The sequence below is a fragment of the Callorhinus ursinus genome, unplaced genomic scaffold (assembly GCF_003265705.2).
Source record: "Callorhinus ursinus isolate GAN/ISIS: 27379988/994484 unplaced genomic scaffold, GSC_fseal_2.0 scaffold5, whole genome shotgun sequence".
NCBI classification, from domain to species: Eukaryota; Metazoa; Chordata; class Mammalia; order Carnivora; family Otariidae; genus Callorhinus; species Callorhinus ursinus.
In genome coordinates, this window is record NW_027397067.1 from 36,596,957 (window position 1) to 36,621,028 (window position 24,072).

The 24,072-nt window shown below is 34.7% G+C and overlaps 1 long non-coding RNA gene across 1 annotated transcript in view; it reads right to left on the bottom strand.

Moving 5' to 3' along the window:
• Positions 1–2,927: 2,927 nt before the first annotated feature.
• LOC141372747 (uncharacterized) overlaps positions 2,928–24,072 on the bottom strand; it is a 42,428-nt gene continuing 21,283 nt past the window's right edge. The window contains exon 4 of the long non-coding RNA XR_012378148.1: positions 2,928–3,112. This is a non-coding gene — a long non-coding RNA (uncharacterized lncRNA). The remainder of the gene's footprint in view (positions 3,113–24,072) is intronic.

The following is a 24,072-nucleotide window of genomic DNA, read 5'->3' on the forward strand; positions in this document are numbered from 1 at the left end:
CTACTGAACACTTGAAGTGTGGCTGGTGGAAATGAACTGAATTTTTAATTTTAATTAAATGTGAATAGTGGCTACTATATCAGATAAGACAATATTAGAGTAATGGATTTTTTTTTTCTGGGCATGTGGCTATTGAGTGAAAGACTACTATTTCCTAATTCCCTTTGCCTAGGTTTGGCTGTGATCAGGTAGGCTGAGATGCTAAAGGGATGCAAAAAAACCCCTCAGTGTACACAACTTCCAGATTGTGCCCTTTAAAGGAAGGTATATATATATTTTTCCTCTTTAGAACTAGTTAGAATGTGGATAGCTGAGTCATCTTCAATCATGTGAATGAGGACATCCCCTTGGGGATATCAAATAAGATAGACAACTTTGTAAAGTAAGATTTTGGGCTTGTTTAAGCCACCAATATTTGGGGGTTTTGGCATCAACTAATAAGCCTACATTTGGTTTCCCCTTTTCTTTTTAACATATTCTTTCTGGGATTTGCTGTGATTCCTGAATCTAAGGGCCTAGAAATTTCTCAGTCAGTTTTTAAAAGTTTTATTTATTTTCTCTAGTCTTCTCAAAAGTGAATAAAATATGTTAAGCCTTTTATTACCATAGCATCCTTCTTAATTTCTCTGACATATTTTCTATCTCTAGATAGAAAAATCTCTCTTAATGGTATATCTTGAGTAATATCTTGAGACTTATCTTCAGTTTTCTAATTGTTTATCTATGCATTATAGGACACTAAGATCTTAATTTCAGTGTTTATACTTGGAGAATGTCTCTTTGGTTCTCTTTCAAATTCACTTGTTTCCTTGTATGATTCCTAAATAGCCTGTTTTAACTACTATAGTAATTTTATGTGCCATGCTTGAGGAGTCCTATGTAACTACAGCTAGTGGTAAATTTAGTTCTCCTGTTTGTTTCTCTTGCTGTCTGGTTATGATACCTTATTCCTGTGTATTTTTAAACTTTGAATTGTGAACTTATGATTAATAGAGCACTTTCCAAAGTTATTTTGAAATATTTGAATCAAGAGTGAGCACCTTTCTGTGTTTATTTATTCCATCAAGTTCTTTGGACAAGTGTCAAGCCAGGTCTTTTCCCAGCTTGAGGTTTCCCTTTACTATACTGTTAGTACAACTTCAAGTGAGACTCAAAGATCTATTCCCTCTCCCTGAATATCTTTAAATGTGCATGATCCTTGGTTACTAAGATCTACAAAAGCTCAGGTTTATCTGTAGCCTAAGCTTCATCATACCACTGTGGTAGCCATCTCCTCTTCCTTTTTGGATTCTAAGGATCTCTCTTTTGTGTGTACTTATTTATTTGAATGGATGTTGATATTCAGCATTTATAGGTGGTCTATACTGGCATATTTTTAGAACATATTTTAGAGTGGAAATAAGATTTTTGGATGAAATCTAAGATGAAAATTAGCTTGGTTTGGCTCTTGCATATATTCAGTTGAGTCATGGTTTCCTAATTTCAATTAGTCTGTGTGTATGGATCTGTGTGCATGTATGTAAACTTTAGTAGGTATCCAAATATCCACATGAAACATGATCAAGTATCTTAGAACTTCCCTGTTTGTTTTTTAATACTTGCCTACATAGTCCTAACATTAGGAAAGTTTGAAAACTTCTTCCTTTCCTTCTATATTTGTAAGTTTATTTACTCATTCATTTATCCATTCATCACTAATTCACCAGTTATTTATTGAGGACATTTTATGTTCCACGCAGTCTAATTGCATGGGGAAATCCTAGCAGGCTAAATTAAGCAATTCTAGGTTGTTGTTGCTGTTGTTTTTAATTAAATCCTAAACTGCTTAATTTAAAGGAAATTTCTATGGATTAAAAAAAGTCATGTAAATTCATATTCATCAAATAAAAATAGTTTCCAGTATGTCTTAATATTTGTGAATTTTTTATTACAAACACTTGCTCTAATTTAAGTGAGCAGTCATCAACATTAAAATTAGTATAGCATCATACTGCTCTGACTCAATAGTTACCTCTATGGATTTATGTAAATTATAAAATGTGCTTGGTAGCTTATATTATAGATATTGATAAAGGTGAAAGTTGCACATATGATATAAAAATAATTCATCAAATCTGGTCAAGTTCTCTATTTCTCTGTATAGGCAAAACTTTTTTTTTTTTAAGAGATTTTATTTATTTATTTGACAGAGAGAGAGACAGCGAGAGAGGGAACACAAGCAAGGGAAGTGGGAGAGGGAGAAGCAGGCTTCCCGCCAAGCAGGGAGACCGATGCGGGGCTCGATCTCAGGACCCTGGGATCATGACCCAAGTCGAAGGCTGATGCCTAACGACTGAGCCACCTAGGCAAAACTTCTTAAATGCTTTCCTTTACTGTTATAGAATCAGACAAGGGCTTTGAATGCGGCAGGGGGCATTTTTTGAAAATGATATAACATAGAACAATGTAACAAGGTAAATGCACAAGTCAGCATACCACAAAGGAAACAGTGATTCATTCCCAATGCTTGCCACATGCTCCCACATTTGATAAATAGCTTTTGACATAAAGTCGTTTTGGGCATGGTGTGTGCAGCCATGTGACTTGCTGCACCTGAAATGCAGGTCCCCAGGTAGTTTCACATGACAAATTGCTTTGGCATTTTCTGTTTTGTGTTTATTTTTTTAAGTCCATTTATGCTCATGTTAAATCCCTCCCTTGCATTTTCTCAATGTGAATATAGAATAATGAACAGTATTACTGACATGTTGTTACATACCCATGTTAATTTCTTCCATGTATCTTGCAAGTCCTTTCTTTTGATGTTAGATACTTTGACCCACAAAGAAAAACTGTATGATAATCCTTTTACTTCAGTAACTGAAACTTTTTAGTATTCGTTTCATATAATTTGACTTTCTTCCTTCTGCACCTCTTGTAAATTTATATTTATTTTCACCTGTACATTGAACAAATTACAAATTAAAGATGAAACAAAATACTTGATGTAGAGCTAGGCTGCAGTTGGGCAGTATAGGCATTGAATTGCATCACAAGGAAAGAAAAAGCTTGGTCCACAGATGGTGAACTACAGGAAATAATACTGCTTTCCAGTTCTCCACAGGATTCATTGCTGAACAACAAGAAAACAAAGATATTAGACTAGTGCATAAAATGAGATCATAGTCTCCTAGACATGCAGGGACACCTAAATGACATCTGGTACTAAATTCTCATTGTTAATCCTTGGCAAGGAGGCCCATGAGATGACTCTCTCTTGAGTGTGGCACATGATGCTAAATTCCACTGAGATAAAATACATAGTAGTAGACAGCATAATTCTTTGGTACTTTGAACTAGGACTGATTTAGTATTTTATTTTCCTCCCAAAGTAGTATCAACACACATTCTATCCATAAACCCATGCTAGTGGTGTTAATTGATAAGGTCTTCAAAAAACAGAAATGAACAAACTTTATCCTTCCAAATTAATTCTGAAAGGAAATCTGATAAGATTTGATATATAATATATATTAAGAAATATGGGAGATTTAGTCGAAGTTGTTGAAAACTGAGTGACTCAGTGTAAATTTGGCTAAATTTATGAAGGTGTTATTTATAAGCTCAACTTTGAACTTTGAGAAATCTGATGCCATGAGATTTTTAATATTCTATAAAATATCATTTGATGCCAATGCCAGATGAACAAATCGATTAACCCTTTTTAAAAAAAATAACGTAACACTACTTATGAGGGAAGGAATTAATGTAAACTGAAAATAGGAGGTTTCAGAGACAATCAGACCTGTATTAAATTCTATCTCTTGCTGATGGTGGCAATTGCATACTACTACTCTGAGCCCTAGTTTCCTCATCACTAAAATAAAACAAGGGATAACTACCCCATAAAGTTGCTGTGAAAATTAAATAGGATGACATCTATTGGCACACAGTGAATGCTATCTTGGTGAAGAGGATTACCCATATTCCAGCACTTGTTAACTGTTTCTGTGATAGCATGAAAAATGAACAGGATTTTCATGGGTATCTATTATTTGATTCTTTTATTTTGCTCTATCCTGTAATAAGTATGACTATAAGAAAGTATATGAGTTCTTTTGACATATTTTCCAAAATATTTTATTTTATATTATTACCATTGTTATAATTTATTTGGAGTATATAAAATATGATATCTAGGATAACAAGGACTCATTTTTTAAAAAGCCAATATTATTTATTCATTACTTTAAATCTTGCTGATGGCTATCAAATTTCTCTAGCAAAAGTCAAACTCTTTCCTTTCCTTTTGTGATATATACCGGATACTGGTTTCTGATATAGATAAAATGAATATAAAATCCATACATAAACTATCTTAATTGAGATATTTGATCATACATTATTCTGGGTGTTTCTGTGAAGGTGTTCTTGGATAGGATGAACATTTATATTGGTAGACTGAATAAAGCAGATTGTCCTCCATAATGTGGATGAACGCCATCTAATCAGTTGAAGGTCTGAATAGAACAAAAGTCTGACTCTCCCCCACCCAATAAAGGAGAATTCTTCTTCCTGATGGCCTTTCAATTTCCTGGTTCTACATCAGCCTGCCAAAATTTGGACTCAAACTGGAATATTTGCTCTGAAAAATAGGGACTTTGAAGCCTCAGTAATCATACGTGAGTGGATTCCCTCTAATCAATCATTCAATGAATCTCTCTCTCTATAGCCTGCATGATTTCTGCTGAGAAATCTAAAATTCTTATTATTGTTCCTCTATCATAGGGCATAAAATGAATGAATGAATGAATGATAGATTTTATGCATTTATATACCTTACAAACTTATGGAATATTCTGACTCAATAATGAATGACTCCCAGGTGATCAGAATTTAAAGTTTTTGAAATGATCATATATGAGTGAAAATATGAGCTTTTTGGAGTAGAAAAATGTTTTTTTAAGATTTTATTTATTTATTTGAGAGTGAGAGAATGAGAGATAGAGAGCATGAGAGGGAAGAGGGTCAGAGGGAGAAGCAGATTCCCTGCTGACCAGGGAGCCCGATGTGGGACTACGATCCCGGGACTCCAGGATCATGACCTGAGCCAAAGGCAGTCGCTTAACCAACTGAGCCACCCAGGCACCCTAGAAAAATGGTTTTTGCTTTAAGAAGATAAGAACTACACAAAATAGAAGGAATTTGCTGAGCAATCTGAATATAGTAGTTTATTCCCACATGTTTTCTTGTGTATCTCTAGATATTCTAGTTTGGTTTTTCTTTCACCGTTTTAATTATTTCACTCTTTTCTTGCTTTCATATTTTTTGATGAGAAATCCATTATAATTCTTAAAAATTTCCTCTCTATATAACATGACTTTTTTTCCTCTAGCTTATTTCAAGATTTCCTCCTTGTCTTAGGTTTTCTGCACTGTATGATATACCTAGGTATACATTTTTTGGTATGTATTTTGCTTTGTGTGCTCTGAGCTTTGTGGATTTGTGTTTTGATATCTATCATTAATTTTGAAAAAATTCAGCCATTATTACTTTAAATATTTCTTCTATTCCCTTCTCTATTCTCATTCTGGTATTCTAGGTATGCATGTTACACCTTTTGAAATAATACCACAGTTCTTTGATATTCTATTTTGTTTTTTTCCATTATTTTTTCTCTTTGCATTTCAATTTGAGAAGTTTCTATTGACCTATCTTCAAGCTCGCTGATTTTTTTCCTCAGCTGTGTCCTGTTTACTGATGAGCCCATTAAATCCCTTCTTTATTTGTGATAGTTTTTAGATTTAATATCTTATAGTATTTAGAGTGAGCATTTCTTCTTTTATTAGAGTTTCCATCTCTCTATTTATATTACCCAGGTGTTCTTGCTTGTTGCTTACTTTTACCATTTAGAGTCCTTAAAAATTTAGTCATAGTTATATGAAATTCTCTGATAATTCCATATCTGTGTCTCATTCTAATGCTTAGTCTCTTCAGACTTTTTTTCTTGCCTTTTAGGATGCATTGTAATTTCTTGTTGAAAGCTGGTCATGATATATCAGGTAATAGGAAATGTGACAGGTCTTTACTATAAAGTTTTGTGTTTATCCGACTTAGAGTAGGGGACTGTTTAATGTTTACTATAGCTTTATATGTCAGTTTTCTCTAGTGTCCTTTTTTTTTTTTCTCCCTTATTGTTTTTGAGTTTCCCTAAAAATCTTCTTAAGTCGAATCTGTAACTTCCAGTTCTTTCAGGTGTAACCCATTATTATATTCTGGAGCCCTGCTGATGTGACAGGTGGAGGAAATCTATAATCTCATGATTAAATTTTAATCTTTCAGGGGTTTTCTGTCTCTGGGCTGTGATCTCCACAAAAGTTTCTCAGATTTTATTCCTCCTTTAGATGAGACAGGAAGGCTAAAGAGAGAGATGGGGTTGGATCATTTCCTTTCCCTATTTTGGATAAGGCTTTGCAAAGGTCTTGTCCCCTACATAAGCCTTTATTTTAGAGAACGTACTGCAATTATTTCTGAAAAAATTACTTTTCTCACACTTCTGCCAAAACAGGAGGATTTTTCTTGACTTTACACATTGAGAACCTGGTGGGCATTTTTGGAGACAAAGCCCACAAAAACGTGGGGGCCCCACTAAAACCGCAGCCCCTACACCCAGAGTTTCTCTCATGCTAATCCACACTCTGGGAAGTTACTGTTTAAGTGTGCCCACCAGTTTATGGCTCCACCAGCTTCTGTTCCAGATAGGCTGCTGGCTATGATTCATTGTATTCATGTGTCTATACAGAGTCCAGGATGGTAACGTGCTTTGTAAGCACAGTTCTCTGATGAGTCCAAGAAAAGTCATTGGTTTTCAGTTTGTTCAGATTTTTTCTTAGGATTCAAGTAAGGATTTCAAATTCCTTACATTTCAGAGCTGAAATAAAGTTCTGTGTTGCCATTTCTGAATTTTTTATTTGTATGTTTTATTTTTCTTTCAAGTAGGGTTTATTATTAGTATGACTATAAAATCTATTGTCCAAATTAGGACATGTTTAAAGATGAAGAGAGAACTCTTAATACCAATATTGATCTATAGGCATCAGTGGATTTTGGGGAACTATGAAATAGGACCACCCTATATTTTATCTGAGTTCTTGCATATTTGAAATGATATATGAATGACAACTTTGTTTTTTTTAATATATGAATGACAATTTTCTTGATCATATATCATGGTATTCAGAAATTTTTCTATAATGGTTCACCTTATTTTGACATTGAATTGTGGATACTGAAAAGTGAGTAAGTGACATTTTTCCAGAGGATACTTTAATTATATTTGAGGTTTAGTAACTGTGTCAAGATATGTTTAGTAGTGAATTATGTTTTACCAGTTTATCCTAGGACAGTTTCTTTTAATCTGTAGCATCAATTATTTATTTACATTTATATGTGTGTATAAATTATACTTTTCATCTTTCTATTTGTTTCTGGTTCTTTTGTTTTTTTAGGAATGTAAATTATACTTGTTTGGATCTCCTTTTCCTTCTACACCTAGCATCATTTTTCTGATCTTTTTTATTTCTTAAATTTCATTCTGTTTTGTAGAACTTTTAAAAGACTATGTGCCTTTGGTAATATTGCTCTTTTTTTAAAAAAAGATTTTATTTATTTGAGGAGGGGAGAGAGGGACAAGCAGACCCCCCCCCCAAGTGCAGAGCCCAATGTAGGGCTCGATCTTATGACCCTGAGATCATGACCTGAGCTGAAATCAAGAGCTGGACTTTTAACCGTGCCACCCAGGCACCCCAATATTTCTCTTATTTTTGGTTTTATTAATGATTTTTTCCTTCTAATTATTTTTTTTGTCAGATCACGTCCAGTCTCCTTATATTGCTTATCATTTCCTCTTTAATATCCTGCACTCTGTCTTTGAAAAAATTATTTTTTTCATAGAGCTGCCTTGTGATCATCAATTTCTTTGGGTATGGAGAACCATATGTCTGAAGATTTGGGAAAGTTAATTCCACTGGTAATGTTTATAATTTAGTTAAAAACATATTTTTGTGTTGGTATACTGTTGGTTCTTTTCAGGTTATTTCTTTTTCAAGGGGGGCAGATCCATCTAAGTGAATCCTTTGCAGAAGAATTGAGATGGGGATTATTGCCCACTGGGGCAATAAAAGATTGGTGTGGCTCATGGTGAAGTTTTATATAACCTGCATATGTGTAATGATTTGTTATCTATATTTACTTATCTGTCTCTGGGCAGCACCACTAAAGCATATTAGACATTTCCTTTACCTCCTTCAGCTTTTCTTCGTCTTTTGCTATACTGAATTGAGGTCATGAAAGGGTATTCCTGCCTGGCTTCTTGCACAGCTTACTACAGCATTTAGATCAAGGTATTTTTGATAAGCCTTTAAGACTATGTTTAGAAAAATCTGCATGCTGCCTGAAGCCAAGAAGGTGTGTATCAGTTCTATATAAACATCTTGATTTTGACACAAATTTTATTTTATTTGACAGATACTGTTTATTGATTGTGATTTGAAATTGAGGATATTTACTTCTCTATTTGGTTATCATTAGTGAGTGTTAGAGGAAGGGAGTAAAATAAAAATACCTTTGCCACATTTATAGCATTAAGTGAAAGCTTGAGGAAAGACTTTTAACATTCCCTAATAGCTCTCACTCCACACCCTGAATCATAAACAATTAAGTTAAAAAGGTGAACTATGCAAGTTTGTTAGTTTTCCTGTTTCAACCCAATTGCCCTAACCTCTGTTCCAAAGTCACTCAGTTCTTCTTCAAAGAGGTAACTAATTATAAGTTCCTTATGTATCCTTCGAGAGAGTCACTGAAGTTATAAGCATATAATATTATAAAAATATTAAGCTAATAGGTAAAAGGAATATATATATAAAGAATATTAAGTACAAAAATATAGTACAAAGAAGATGTCTAGGTGTACTACTGTAGGGGTAAAAGTGTAGGGGTATTTATATAAGATACATATCTAGAGTACATTTTATAACATAATTTTTGTACTTAGAGAGCATTTCGTATCAATATATTACTTTTATCTGCTCTATAATGCTCCATTAAATGGAAAGACAGTAATTTATTGAATCCGTGATCTACTGGAATATACTTAACCTATTTTAATATTCTGATATCATCAATTTTTGAATACTTTTATTAGTAATTTTGAATGCAAGTATTTCTGCAGGACAAATTTTATAACTTCACCACAGAGTTGTCAAACTTATTTTTAAAAACTCATATATAAATACCTAACTATAAAAAACTATTTTAGAATGTTGTAATTTGTGAATTGTGGGGCAAGTACTAAAGGGATTGGGCAGGAGAACAGAGAGAAGAAATGATCCACTAAAGTTGCCTACTTCACACTTAAAGTGTGAAAATAAAAATTGTATCTAATTCCAAGGGCATGAAAAGATTATTAAATGCTACTTTTAAACTCATGTCAAGGATATTTCCACTTTCAAGACACTTTTGAGTCATAGTTGTCATTTGCAACAAACTTGGAAATGCCATGTGTAATTAGGACACAAACAGGGAGTGACTTAAATTCATTTAGTAAGTGAAAAAAATAGTTCAAGGCTTTCTGAATAGTTATCTCAGATGAACCGAGGTAGTTAATCAAGTCCCCAAAAATGTCAGACAGGTAATAGCTCCCATCAGAAGACTCAATCCTTACAACTATTCATTTTTTAAAAACATTTCTCACTTATGACAGTCACAGGAAAGTCTGAGTGAGAGTTGCTTGCAAGTTTAATTGACTGAAATTGTTCTCCTGCAAAAAGAAATGTAAAATGGTTAAAGAAAAATAGCAGTTTTAACAGTCTTTTGAACATCTTTCACATGTAGGTAACAATATATTAGAAGTTAGGAAATTGGGTATGCCTTATAAGTATTTTTTTCATAGTGGTTGGGGATTTGAAGTAAAATTGAAACTGCATAATTCTTCCTGCACCTGCCAACCAGTAGTTAGTAGGAAGCCATACTGAGAGGTATGGCAAGTGATTTGGTATGTGAAGTAAGACCAGAGCACAGAGGGGTGACGCTAGTGGTGATAGTTATCAGAAACCTACTGCAAGTTATATTCAAAGCACCGGAATAGGACTCTACCCATCATCCCACTGCCCTAAACATAACTTTAAATATCAAAACAAAAACAAACTAAACTGTGGTAAGTGCAAAAAGATCATTCGTATAGTTAGAAGAAAAATAACGCTTATCAAGGGCCTACTATGTGAAAGCAAAAGCTTTAGAAACTATTGCTATCTTTAAAATCTGTGAGACAATTATTTTTATTTTTAATGGAAATATACAACAGTAATTCAACATTTATATACATTATAAAATGCTCACTATAAGTATAGTCACCATCTGTCACCATACAAAATTATTAGCATATTATTGACTATATTCCCTATGCCATATTTTATACCCCATGAGATATTTATTATTTGTTTTATAATTGGAAGCTTCTACCTGTTGATCCCATCACCTTACCCCTTTCCTCTCTAGCAACCACGTTATTTTTTCCCCTGTATTTGTGAGTCTATTTCTGTGTAGTATTGTTTATTCATTTGTTTTGCTTTTATAAGTTCCACTTTTAAGTGAAATCATCTGGTATTTGGCTTTCTCTGATTTATTTCACTTAACATAATAATCTCTAGGTCCATCCATGTTGTCACAAAGGTCAAAATTTCATTTGTTGTTATGGCTGGATAATATTCCATTGCATATATGTAACACGTCTTCTTTATCCATTTATTGATGGATACTTAGATTGCTTCTGTATTTTTGCTATTATGCATATTGTTGCAGTGAACATAGGAGTACATACATCATTCAAATTAGTGTTTTAGTTTTCATGGAATAAATACCTGGAAGTGGAATTGATGGATCATATGGTATTGCTATTTTTAACATTTTGAGGACACTCTATATTGTTTTCCATAATGGCTATAACAATTTACATTCCCACTAACAGTAAACAAGGTTTCCCTTTTCTCCATATCTTCACCAACAGTTGTTTATTTCTTGTCTTTTTGATAATACCCATTTTGACAGGTGTGAGGTGATATATCATTTTGGTTTTGATTTGCATTTCCCTGATAATGAGTGATGTTGAGCATCTTTTGATGTATCTGTTTGCCATTTATATGACTCTTTGGAAAAGTGTCTATTCATGTCTCTTCCCTTTTTCCCATTGTTTAATCAGGTGGTTGGTTGGTTGGTTATTGATTGACTGATTGATTGGTGTTGAGTTGTATTAGCTCATGATATATTTTGGATATTAACCCCTTCCTGGATATATCATTTGCATGTATCTTCTCCCATTCAGTAGGTTGCCTTTTTGTTTTGTTGATGGTTTCCTTTGCTATGCAAAAGCTTTTTAGTTTGATATAGTCCCAGTTGTTTACTTCCATTGCCTTTGCTTGAGGAGACAGATCCAAAAAAGACATGTCCAAAAGTTTAGTGCCTATTTTTTCTTTCAGGGGTCTTATGTTTTCACGTTTTACATTTAGGTTTTTAATCCATTTTGAGGTTTTTTTTTATGTACATAAAGAGTACAAAAGTGATTGAGCTTCAACTTTGTTCAATTTCCCAGCATCATTTATTGAAGAGACTATCTTTTCCCCATTGTGTATTCTTGCCTTTGTCGTAGATTAATTGACTATATAAGGGTTTATTTCTGAGCTCTCTATTTTTTTCTCCTAATCCTTTCTATTTCTGTGGAGTCAGTTGTAACTTTTCTTTCATTTTTGATTTTGAGTCTCCAGTCTTTTTTTCTGGATGAATTTGGCTTAAGATTTATCAATTTTGTTTATCTTTCCATAGAACCAGCTCTTTGTTTCATTGATCTGTTTGTTTTTTCTTTGCCTCTATTTTTTTTCTGTTCTGATCTTTAGTTTTCATGGAATAAATTTTCTTATTTCTAATAACATTAGACTTTGTTTTACTTTTTTTAGTTCCTTTAAGGTGTGAAGTTAGACTGTTTGGGATTGCTCTTTTTTTTGAGGTAGGCCTGGATCACTATAAATTTCTCTCTTTGAACTGTTTTAGTTGTGTCTCAAAGACATTGAAATGTTGTGTTTTCATGCTCCTTTGTCTCAAAATATTTATTTCCTCTTTGATTTCTTTATTGACCCATTGGTTATTTAGTAACATGTTGTTTAGCCTCCATGTATTCATGTTTTATCCAGTTTTTCTTGTAATTGATTTCTAGTTCCATGCCATCTTTGTCAGAAAAGGTACTTAAAATGATTTCAATCCTACTAAATTTAGTGAGACTTGTTTTGTGACCTAACATGGGATCTATTCTGGAGAATACTTCAAGTGCACTTGAAAAGAATGTGTATTCTGCTGTTTGGGAATGGAATGTTTTGTATAGATCTAGTAAGTCCATCTGGTCTAATGTGTCATTCAAAGCCACCATTTCCTTATTGACTTTCTGCCTGGAGGATCGATCTATAGATGTAAGTGGGGTATTGTAATTCCCCTCTACTATTGCATTACTGTCAATTTTTCCCTTTATGTCTGTTAATATTTTTTGTTGTTGTTTTTAGGTGTTCCTCTGTTGGGTACTTAGATACTTGTTATATTCTTTTGTTGGATTGATCTATTTACCATTATGTAGTACCTTTCTTTATCTCTTGCTACAGTCTTTGTTTTAAAGTATATTCAGTCTAAGTATTGCTACCCTGGCTTTTTGTTGTTGTTCTTTCCATGGTATATGTTTTTCCTTCACTTTGTATGTGTCTTTAAGTTTGAAGTGAGTCTCTTGTAGGCAAGTAAAGATGGGTCTTTTTTTTTAATCTATTGCATCACTTTATGGTTTTTGATTGGAGTATTTAGTCTACATTTAAAGCAATTACTGATCAGCATGTATGTATTGCCATTTTGTTAATTGTTTTTTAGTTCTTCTCTGTTCCTTTCTTCTTTTGCTCCTTTCCATTGTAATTTGATGACTTTGTTATGCTCAGATTACTTTCTTTTAAATTTTTGTGTATCTATTTTAGCTTTTTGGTTGGTTGTTACCATGAGGTTCACATATAACATTTATGTATATATATATATATAGCGATCTGTTTTAAGTTGATGGTTGCTTAAGTTCAAACACATCTAAAAACACTACATTTTTACTTCTCTTTACTTGAAGTCATATTTTATTCTTTTTATTTTGGGTATCCATTAACTAATTATTGTGGATAAAGTTGATCTTTTCTCTTTTATCCTTCACATTAACTTTATAAGAGATTGATTTACTACTTTTACTATATGTTTGCTTTTGCCAATAAAATTTGTTCTTTCATAGTTTTCTTCTACTTACAGCCTTTTCTTTCGTACTTAAAGAAGTTTCTTTAACATTTCTTGTAAGGCCAGTTTAGTGATGATGAACTCCTTAACTTCGTTTTTCTGGGAAACTCTTTATGTCCTTCAATTCTGAATGATAACCCTTCTTGCTAAATTATTCTTGGCTGTAGGTTTTTTTTTTTTTCTTTCAGCACTTCGAATATATTATGCCACTCCATTCTGGCTTGTAGTTTCTGCTGAAAAATCAGCTAACAAGCTTATGGGTGTTCCCTTGTATGTAATTAGTTACTTTTCTCTTGCTGCTTTTAAGACAATTTTTTCTTTAAATTTTGCTATTGTAATTATGTGTATTGACATCTTCAGGTTCTTTTTGGGCTTCTCTGTGCTTCCTGCACTTGTATGTTTGTTTCTTTCCCCATGTTAGGAAAGTTTTCAGCTATTATTTCTTCAAATAAGTTTTCTGCCCCTTTCTCTCTCTCTCTTCTCCTTCTGGTACCTCTATAATATAAATATAGTATGCTTGATGTTATCCTAGAGGTCCCTTAATCTGTTTTCATTTTTTAAAATTCTTTTCTTTTTCTATTCAGTTTGGATGATTTCTACTACCCTGTCTTCTAGATTGCTTATTGATTCTTCTGTATCCTCTAATCTGCTGTCGATTTCCTCTAGTGTATTTTTCATTTTAGTTATTATATTCTTGAGTTCTGATTGCTTATTTTTCATATTTTCAATCTCTCTGTTGAATTCTTACTGAATTTATCCACTCTTCTCCCATGTTCAGTGAGCATTTTGTGATCATTACTTTGAACTCTTTTATCTTTTCTTTTGTTTGAACATAGTTTTCTTTCCTTATTTTGTCTGACTCTCTTTGATCAGCTACATCTCCTGGTCTTAAACAAAATGGTTTTATGTGAAAGGCATACTGAGGGGAACCAGAAGCATAATTCTCCCTGGTCACCAGAACAAGCATTTCAGGGAAGTCCACTATGTGGACTATGTCTACCTTCCCGTTGTGACTGGGTCAAGATCCAAGTAGGTGCAGTGGTGGGTGGGGCTGATTCCACCAGCTGGTGTGAGAATCCTGTTATGTGGGAATAACACCCATGTGGTTGGCTGCTAGGTCTGGCTGCAACTGGCTGCAACTGTAACCAGTGTGTTGGTGGGTGGTGTTAGCCCCTGATATGGCTAGCTATGAGGTGGGTATGCTGGTGGGTAGGGCTAGCTCCCCTCCTCAGGGAAGGAGACACTTTGGAGGGGTACCTGCCCAGTGGGCAGGTTAGGAAGGGTAGATTCAGAGGGAACACTGGGGTGGGATAAGCAGTGCTAGCAAGGTAGACGAAGAGTGTCACAACTGGTGCTCTCCAAAGTCAGACTAGATAGGCAGCAAGGCAAGGAAAATGGCACCCACCAGTGCTTTTGTTCCTGGAGAAAGTTCCGATAGAGCCTTCTGGCATATGCCCTAAAATGAGTAGATGTCTCTTTCATATATGGCCCAGGTGCTTTTATAACTGCTGCCTATTTGATGGGTCCCAAACCAAGAAAGATTGTGTGAGGGCCCTTTAAAAGCAGAGTCTCAGTTTCCTATAGCCCTCTGGCACTCCCAGAGATAACTATCACTGATTTTCAAAGCTCCCAGAGCTAGGCCCTACTGGTTTTCAAAGCCATATGTTATGGGGGTTTATCCTTTTCAAACTGCTATTTCTTCACTGGGTCTCAGGGTGAGCAAAACTGTAGGTGAGCCCTCCAAGAGGGGAATTTTCTATATAGTTTCCTATAGTTTCATACCCTGGACATCATTGACTTTCTAACTCAAATATCCTCTAAGCTTGAGTGAGACAACTCTTATCATCCCCATTATGTAGATGATGAAACTAATGTTTATTTGCCCAGGTATAAACTATATCAAATCCAAACTCAAAACCAGAATTTGGACTCTAGGCATTACAAACAGCAATCATTAAATATGAATTAAACGTATCTCACTAATAATGTGAATGATAAGTGCACATTTTATTCCCTCCAAGAGTAGTAGACAAATATGCAATTCTTTTTGTACTGAGATATAATTGACATATAACATTATAGTACCAGCTGTATGACATAGTAGTTCCATATTTGTATATATTGTGAAATGATCACCACAATAAGACTAGTTAACTTGCATCACTATATATAAGTCACAATTATTTTTCTTGTGATGAGAACTTTTAAGATCTCTTGCCAAGGTTCAAATATATGGCACATATATACAATGGAATATATTTCCATTTATGTGTGTCATCTTCAGTTTTTTCAATGTCTTATAGTTTTCAGTGTACACATCTTTCACCTCCTTGGTAATTTATTCCTAGGTATTTTATTATTTTAATGCAATTGTATATGAGATTGCTTTCTTAATTTCTCTTTTTGATAGTTTGTTATTAGTGTATAGAAATGCAACAGATTTTGTATATTGATTTTGTATCCTGAAATTTTACTGAATGTTGATTAGTTTTAACAGTTTTTAGTAAAATCTTTAGATTTTCTGTATATAACATTATGTCATCTGCAACTACTGATAGTTTTACTTCTTTTCTGATTTGGATGCCTTTTATTTATTTTTCCTCCCTAGTTGCTCTGATTATGACTTCTAATACCATGTTCTGTGAAAGCAGCAAGAGTGGACATAACTTGCTTGTTCCTGACAATAAGGAAAAGCTTTCAGCCTCTCTGTGTTGAGTATAATGTTAGCTGTGGGCTTGTTATATTGACCTTCATTATGTTGAACTATGATCTCTCTATATCCACTTTGTTGAGAATTTTTACCATTAATGTATGTTGACTTTAGTTAAATGCTTCACCTGCATCTATTAAGATGACTATATAATTTATTCTTCATTTGTTATTGTGGTGTATTACATTGATTTATTTGTGGATGTTGTACCATTCATCCATGGCTGAACTAAATCTCACTGATCATGATGTATAATCCTTTTAGTTATTTATTTTTTTAATTTTATTTTGTTCTGTTAGTCACCATTCATTACATCATTAGTTTTTGATGTAGTGTTCCATGATTCATTGTTTGTGTATAACACCCAGTGCTCCATTCAATATGTGCCCTCCTTAATACCCATCACTGGGCTAACCCATCCTCCCTTCAAAACCCTCAGTTTGTTTCTCAGAGTCCATAGTCTCTCATGGTTCATCTCCCCCTCTGATTTCCCCCCCTTCATTTTCCCCTTCCTACTTTTTTTTTTTTAACATAAAATGTATTATTTGTTTCAGAGGTACAGGTCTGTGATTCATCAGTCTTACACAATTCACAGCGCTCACCATAGCACATACCCTCCCCGATGTCTGTCACCCAGCCACCCCATCCCTCCCACCCCCTACCACTCCAGCAACCCTCAGTTTGTTTCCTGAGATTAAGAATTCCTCATATCAGTGAGATCATATGATACTTGTCTTTCTCTGATTGACTTATTTTGCTTAGCATAATACCATCCAGTTCCATCCACATCATTGCAAGTGGCCAGATTTCGGGGTTTTTGATGGCTGCATAATATTCCACTGTATGTATATGTGTGTGTGTGTATATATATATATATATCACATCTTCTTTATTGACTCATCTGTTGATGGACATCTAGGCTCTTTCCATAGTTTGGCCATTATGGACATTGCTGCTATAAACATTGGGGTGCACATACCCCTTCAGATCACTACATTTGTATCTTTGGGGTAAATACTCAGTAGTACAATTGCTGGGTCATAGGGTAGCTCTATTTTCAACTTTTTGAGGAACCTCCATACTGTTTTCCAGAGTGGCTGTACCAGCTTGCATTCCCACCAGCAGTGCATGAAGGTTCCCCTTTCTCCACATCTTTTTTTTTTTTTTTTTAAAGATTTTATTTATTTATTTGACAGAGAGAGACAGTGAGAGCAGGAACACAAGCAGGGGGAGTGGGAGAGGGAGAAGCAGGCTTCCTGCTGAGCAGGGAGCCTGATGTGGGGCTCGATCCCAGGACCCTGGGATCATGACCTGAGCCGAAGGCAGACGCTTAACGACTGAGCCACCCAGGCGCCCTCCCTTTCTCCACATCTTCTCCAACATCTGTCATTTCCTGACTTGTTAATTTTAGCCATTCTGACTGGTGTGAGGTGATATCTCATGGAGGTTTTGATTTGGATTTCCCTGATGTCGAGTGATGTTGAACACTTTTTCATGTGTCTGTTGGCCATTTGGATGTCTTCTTTGGAAAAATGTCTGTTCACATCTGCCCATTTCTTGATGGGATTAGTTGTTCTTTGGGTGTCCAGTTTGATAAGTTCCTATAGATTTTGGATACTAGCCCTTTATCTGATATGTCATTTGCAAATATCTTCTCCCATTCTGTCAGTTGTCTTTTGATGTTGTTGACTGTTTCCTTTATTGTGCAAAAGCTTTTTATCTTGATGAAGCCTCAATAGTTCATTTTTGCCCTTGCTTCCCTTGCCTTTGGTGATGTTTCTAGGAAGAAGTTGCTGCAGCTGAGGTTCCTGCCTGTGTTCTCTTCTAGGATTTTGAAGGACTCCTGTCTCACATTTAGGTCTTTTATCCATTTTGAGTCTATTTTTAAAACTTTTTTTATTGTTATGTTAATCACCATATATTACATCATTAGTTTTTGATGTAGTGTTCCATGATTCATTGTTTGTGCATAACACCCAGTGCTCCATGCAGAATATGCCCTCTTTAATACCATCACCAGGCTAACCATCCCCCTACCCTCCTCCCCTCTAGAACCCTCAGTTTGTTTTTCAGAGTCCATTGTCTCTCATGGTTCGTCTCCCCCTCTGACTTACTCCCCTTCATTCTTCCCCTCCTGCTATCTTCTTCTTTTTCTTTTTTCTATTTTTGTGTGTGGTGTAAGGAAATGGTCCAGTTTCCTTCTTCTGCATGTGGCTGTCCAATTTTCCCAACACCATTTGTTGAAGAGACTGTCCTTTTTCCATTGGACGTTCTTTCAAAGATTACCATAGAGTTGACCATAGAGTTGAGGGTCCATTTCTGGGCTCTCTATTCTGTTCCATTGATCTATGTGTCTGTTTTTGTGCCAGTCCCATACTGTCTTGATGATTACAGCTTTGTAATAAAGCTTGAAGTCCGGAGTTGGGATGCCACCAGGTTTGCTTTTCTTTTTCAACATTCCTCTGGCTATTCGGGGTCTTTTCTGGTTCCATACATATTTTAAGATTATTTGTTTGTATAATCTTTTAATTAGCTAACATTTTATTAAGGATTTTTGCAGCTATGTTTTTCAGTGATATTGGCTTATACTTTTCTTATAGTTCCTTGTCTGATTTTGGTATCAGAGTAATGCTGGCTTTGTAAAGTGACTATTGGTTTTTGTAAAGTGAGTTTTGAAGCATTACTTCCTCTTTCACAGAAGGCATACATATAAAAACATTTATGAAGTCTATTTCAAGTTGATAACAACTTAAATTTGACTGCATTCTAAAGCATGTCTTGTGTTTTTGATGTCACAATTTGTATCTTTTTGTGTATACCTTAACAAATTAATGTAGTTATTTTTTTACTACTGTTTTTTTAGCCTTTATACTGGATTCCTAAGTGATTCTTTATTGTTCTGAAATTTGCCAAGTATTTACCTTTTTCTGTGAGATACATACTTTCATATTTTTCATGACAATACTTTCATTATTTTTCTGTATTAACCAGTACCTTTTCATTTCAACCAAACATGTCCCTTTAACTTCTCTTATAAGGCAAACTATGTGAAGAATTCCTTACATTTTGCTTCTCTGGAAAACTTTTTATCACTCTTTCAATTCTGAGTAACATTTTTGCTGGGTAAAATATTCTTGGTTGGAATTTTTGTTTCTTTCAGCACTTTGAATATATTGTACCACCTCCTGTGGCCTGTGAAATTGTTTCTCTCTTGTTGCTTTTAAGATCCTCTCCTTGTTTTTAACTTTCGACATTTTAATGGCAATATGTTTTGGGTTCATCTTACTTGGAACTCTCTAGTACTTCTGGATTTAGAAGTCTGTTTCCTTCCCCAGGTAAGTTGCCTCTTGCTATACCCTGTGGGTAGTAACCTGTTAAAAGTTCTTTCTCCTTTGATTACAGTCCAGTCCAGTCCAGTCAGTCCAGTCCCTTAGCATATGTCCTCTTGGCCACCAGTGCTAAGTGGTCTGGAAGTGTCCCCTGAAACAGCCACCACAATTGGGATACCAGATGGCCAGCATGAGTGCCTTTCTGTGACAAAGGCAGAGGGAGAATGCAAAGATGATTGTATCCCTTGGCCTCTGTTCTCTGAGAGCCCTCCATAGCCTCTAGATGTGTGCCAAACCAGAAGAATGCTCCTCAGGCAGAAGCTCCAGGATAAGAAAATACACCTTTTTCACAGAAAAACTAGGATATATTTCAGTTGCTGTCTGTGCAGTGCTGTGGTGGTGGTAACCAACCAAGAACTGTGGGACCCAGGGATGTTAACCCTGCTAGCCACCAGAGCCAGATGATCAAGGGATGTCCCTTGGGTGGGACCCATAATAATGGGAATACTAGACATAAATATGGTGGGCCCAGAGACCTGTAAAGGCTCAACTGTGGCAGAAACTGGCATTGGGAGTGTGGCAGAGGGAAAGTGCAGAGATGGTGCCCACTAGCCTTCCAGGAGACTCCTAGATATGTGTTAAATTATATGCCTGCCACTAAGGCCCACACGCTAAGATAAATAAACCTGTTTCACAGAGATTCTGGATGCTTTTCAAATGACTCTGCTGGACCCTTGGGCCATGTGTGTATATGTGTGTGCAGAAGCCCTTTACTGTTTCTCAGTTTGCAATAGCCTTATGGGTCCCATGGCTGTGAGCTCTGTTGGCTTTCAAAGCTAAATGTTTTAAGGGCTTGTCTCTCAGTGGCAGGTCTTAAAAGTTGGGATGTCCAATGTATAGATCAAACCCTTTGCTCCTTGGGGAGAAACTCTGGGATTTGGGGTTCTCTGTACCAGGGGTAGTTTTTTTTTTTTTTTTTTTTTTTAGTTTCAGAGGTAGAATTTAGTGATTCATCAACATTCATCAATGCTCATTACATCAAGTACACTCCTTAATACCCATCTCCCCACCAGCAACCCTCAGTTTGTTTCCTAGAGTTTAGCATCTCTTATGGTTTGCCTCCCTCTCAATGTTCATTTTATTTTTCCTTCCCTTCCCCTATGTTCATCTGTTTTGTTTCTTAAGTTCCACATATGAGTGAAATCATGTGGTATTTGTCTTTCTCCAACTGACCTATTTTGCTTAGCATCATACCCTCTAGTTCCAACCATATCATCACAAATGGGTCATCTGGGTCATAAAGGCAGAGAGAGCTTTCTTTGCATAGCATGCTGAACCAGGTAGAAAATTTTCTCAGGCTTTGGGTCAAACTCAAAGATGACAGCTTTACTAGTTCCTTGATAAATAAACAGACCTCAATAACACAGAAAATATACAGCAAGGTCTCCCAAGCATTAGCTGTGTTTTATTTGAAGGAGATATGAGTAACAACAACTTGCTTCTCACTGTGAAGAGAATATTACAACATTCTCCAAACAAGTGGAGTCCCTGAATACTTTAGTGAAATAGCACCCCTGATTGATTTTGTGGGCTTATGTCCCACTATTTCCTGCTGTACGAGACCTATGAATCAGTGGGATGCCATGGGGGATATTTTGACACAGGGAGGAAGAATTTATATAACCTAATTCAAGGTGGTCAGATAAGAAAATATGCAGGTTTTATAAAGGTAAAAAAGTAACTATAGCTGCCACTTTTGGAGTAATACATCAGATACAAGAAACAGTACAGCCTCATTGCAATAAAGAGTCCACATTAAGAATAGTAGTTACAATTGTGCATGCTTCCTGATTGAGCATATATGTTGGAAATATTTCATAATTAAAAACAAGTCAAATATTTATTAAAATAAGATAAATTGCTGCTTATGTACTACAAGTCCTCAAAGTGAGACCATTTAAATCAACATGATAAAATTTTTGCTGGAATTATCAGGCACTTGGCAATTCAAAATTTAAACTTGCATCATTAGTTGATAGATTTGCACTTAATGACAAATGAAGTTCTAAAACTGAGGTTATATAGTTTACAAGTGGTATTTTTTTATATGAATCCTCTGGCAAATATTTCAGTTGATTTGCTCATTTAATGTAGTTCCAACCCCTTTATTTCAGGACTTACTACATTCTATGGACTAGAAGTCTAAAATTCTTAGAAATCTTTAGTTTATGTTCCACATATAGCCTATCTCTTGTCAGACTGATTAATCTTGAGATGTAAAACATGGAAATTATACAGAGATTTCATACTTATTTGCAATCATCATCATGGATGCATGTGGTATTTCTGTAGCAGTGGTAACAGGAGAGCTAGTGTTCAATCCCTAGATTAGCAAGCATTGAACATAAATTTCGTTGGCAATGGCAAGACTGAGAAATTGCCATCTTAGAGATTATAGTTGTGTTTCCTGATCCCTGGTAGAAATGGAATGAGTAGTTAGTATTACAGCATCTGTATTCCTGGCTTTTGGATGAAAGGATGGATCTATGGTAGTAGTCTGGGAATAAGTTCAGTCTGGAGCCTTTATCAGCAGCCATTTCAAAGTATTTTTAGGTATCTAATAATCTATATTAAATCTCTTCCCTAGTACATTAGGTTTAATCATTTCATATATATATGAAATACATATATACATACACACATATATATCAGATTACCAACTACTACAGGGAATGATGTCATGATTTACATGCTAGTCTTCTTATTGCTGTTTGTCAAGTATGTAATTTTATTCATTTTCATTCTTTTTTCAGGAATCGGTAAACATATCATCTTTGCCTTTTATTTTTTAAATAATTTCATCCAATAATCAGGTATCCTACAGATAAAATTTTGATACATTTTATAAATGTCTTAAAATATGTAACCAATGTAGACAAAATTCCTGGTGAAGAAAGTTTACAAAGGACTGTTAGTAGCAGCTGGCCTATGGAACATTTGCATGAACATTTGTGCATTTAGACAGGGCCAAAAACAAAGATTTGTTTGTAGTTATGATTAAAATAAACATTTTAATTTAGGTAGTGTTTGACATCAAAACAAGTGTCTTCAAATAAAATAATATTTAGGAAAGTAAGCCTCCTGCAAATATGTTTCTTTGCTAAGCAGATATTTTACTTTTTAGGTTTTTGTCAATGCAGGTGCTAATATACATGTTAAGTAAGGTGTGTGTGTCATTCTTCATGATAGAAAAAGGGATATAATATTTCCCCTTTTCATAATATATAATGGAAATAACTACAAAAAAGTTTGTTCAATAAAAATATTATGAATAAGTTAAATACCTTAATTAAAATGTCTTTTAAAGACATTTTATTTTGTTTAAATATTGGGTGATAATAACCTTTTTGTGTTTCCAAATACATATACATGATTTTATAAAGTATATGTGGCCATTAAATGTATGCTGGCTCATTTCAGCCGAGGAACTTTTACATATTAAATCTAATGGAAACTACCTTCTTGGATGGTGGCTCTTGGGTCTGAATGCATGATTGAATCCTTTTGTTTGGGAACTGTAAGAAGGCTCTATCAATTAGCTACACTGGAGCTTAGGAGAAGGCCTATGAATGTATAACTCCTTTTTATTTTCAATACCATTTCCTACCCTATCCCATGGGTTATACTGGGTAAAAGAGCATAACTAGGGAAGGGAATTATTATCTACTGGGCCAGAGCAGCTCCATTAAGAAACCAAGTCAGCTGAGAAAGAGGAGTCTGAAAACCAGTAGAGGAAAGTAAATTCCATTAATGTCCACATGGTCACCCTATATAGTATGACTAAAGCAGACTTACAAAGATCATTTTGAGTCAAAAATTCTCTATGTTGTCATGCTTCATACTCACTTCTCAGTTTTAAGGTAAATATAAACCTAGAGTTCTAGTGAAAATACAACAATATCTCTAAGTTCCCAATTTCAAAGTAAGTAGGGATTGAAATATGGTGCAAATTCAGAAATTGGTATTCAACTCCTTTTAATTAAAAAAGTAGAGTTTATGGGAAATACTTCTCATTCTAGACTTCAGTAGTTAAACTATCATCAAAACAGAGTATGAGGAAATAAAAGCTAAGGGAATTTACCACCTCAATGAAATAATTCCTAAAGAATAAACCTCCACTAGAAGAAATTAACATAGATGAAAAGAAGATAATATAACAACAAAAAAAAGTGAGCAAAAGTTTTGGTAAATAACTATGTACCATCAAAAAACCAGGATTGTATGAGTCAGTGAATGATTAAAGCATGCAAAGATGCTAGTCATGTATTTTTAATTTTTTAGTGGTAACTATGAAATTTTTAGCTTATAATTAAAAGAGAATAAGGGAAAAATAAGAGTCACTAGAAAATAAAGATCTAAATAAGGTAGATACTAAACACACCTACTCTTGAGAATGATGGACTCAGGCCTTAAAAATAACCATTCAGTCTGCAGAAAAAACTGCAAAACTGGAATATAAATCTATTATCTGAAGGTATTAGAGAGTGAATAGAAACTGACAAATTCTGGTGGGAAGTCCAGACTCCCTGAGAGGAAAGACAAATACATTCTCATCTTGGCAGTTTTTAACCTGAGTGAATCATAGTTGGTATGACATGTCAGTGACAGAAATAGCATTGATGAAAAGCATGTCAGTAATGA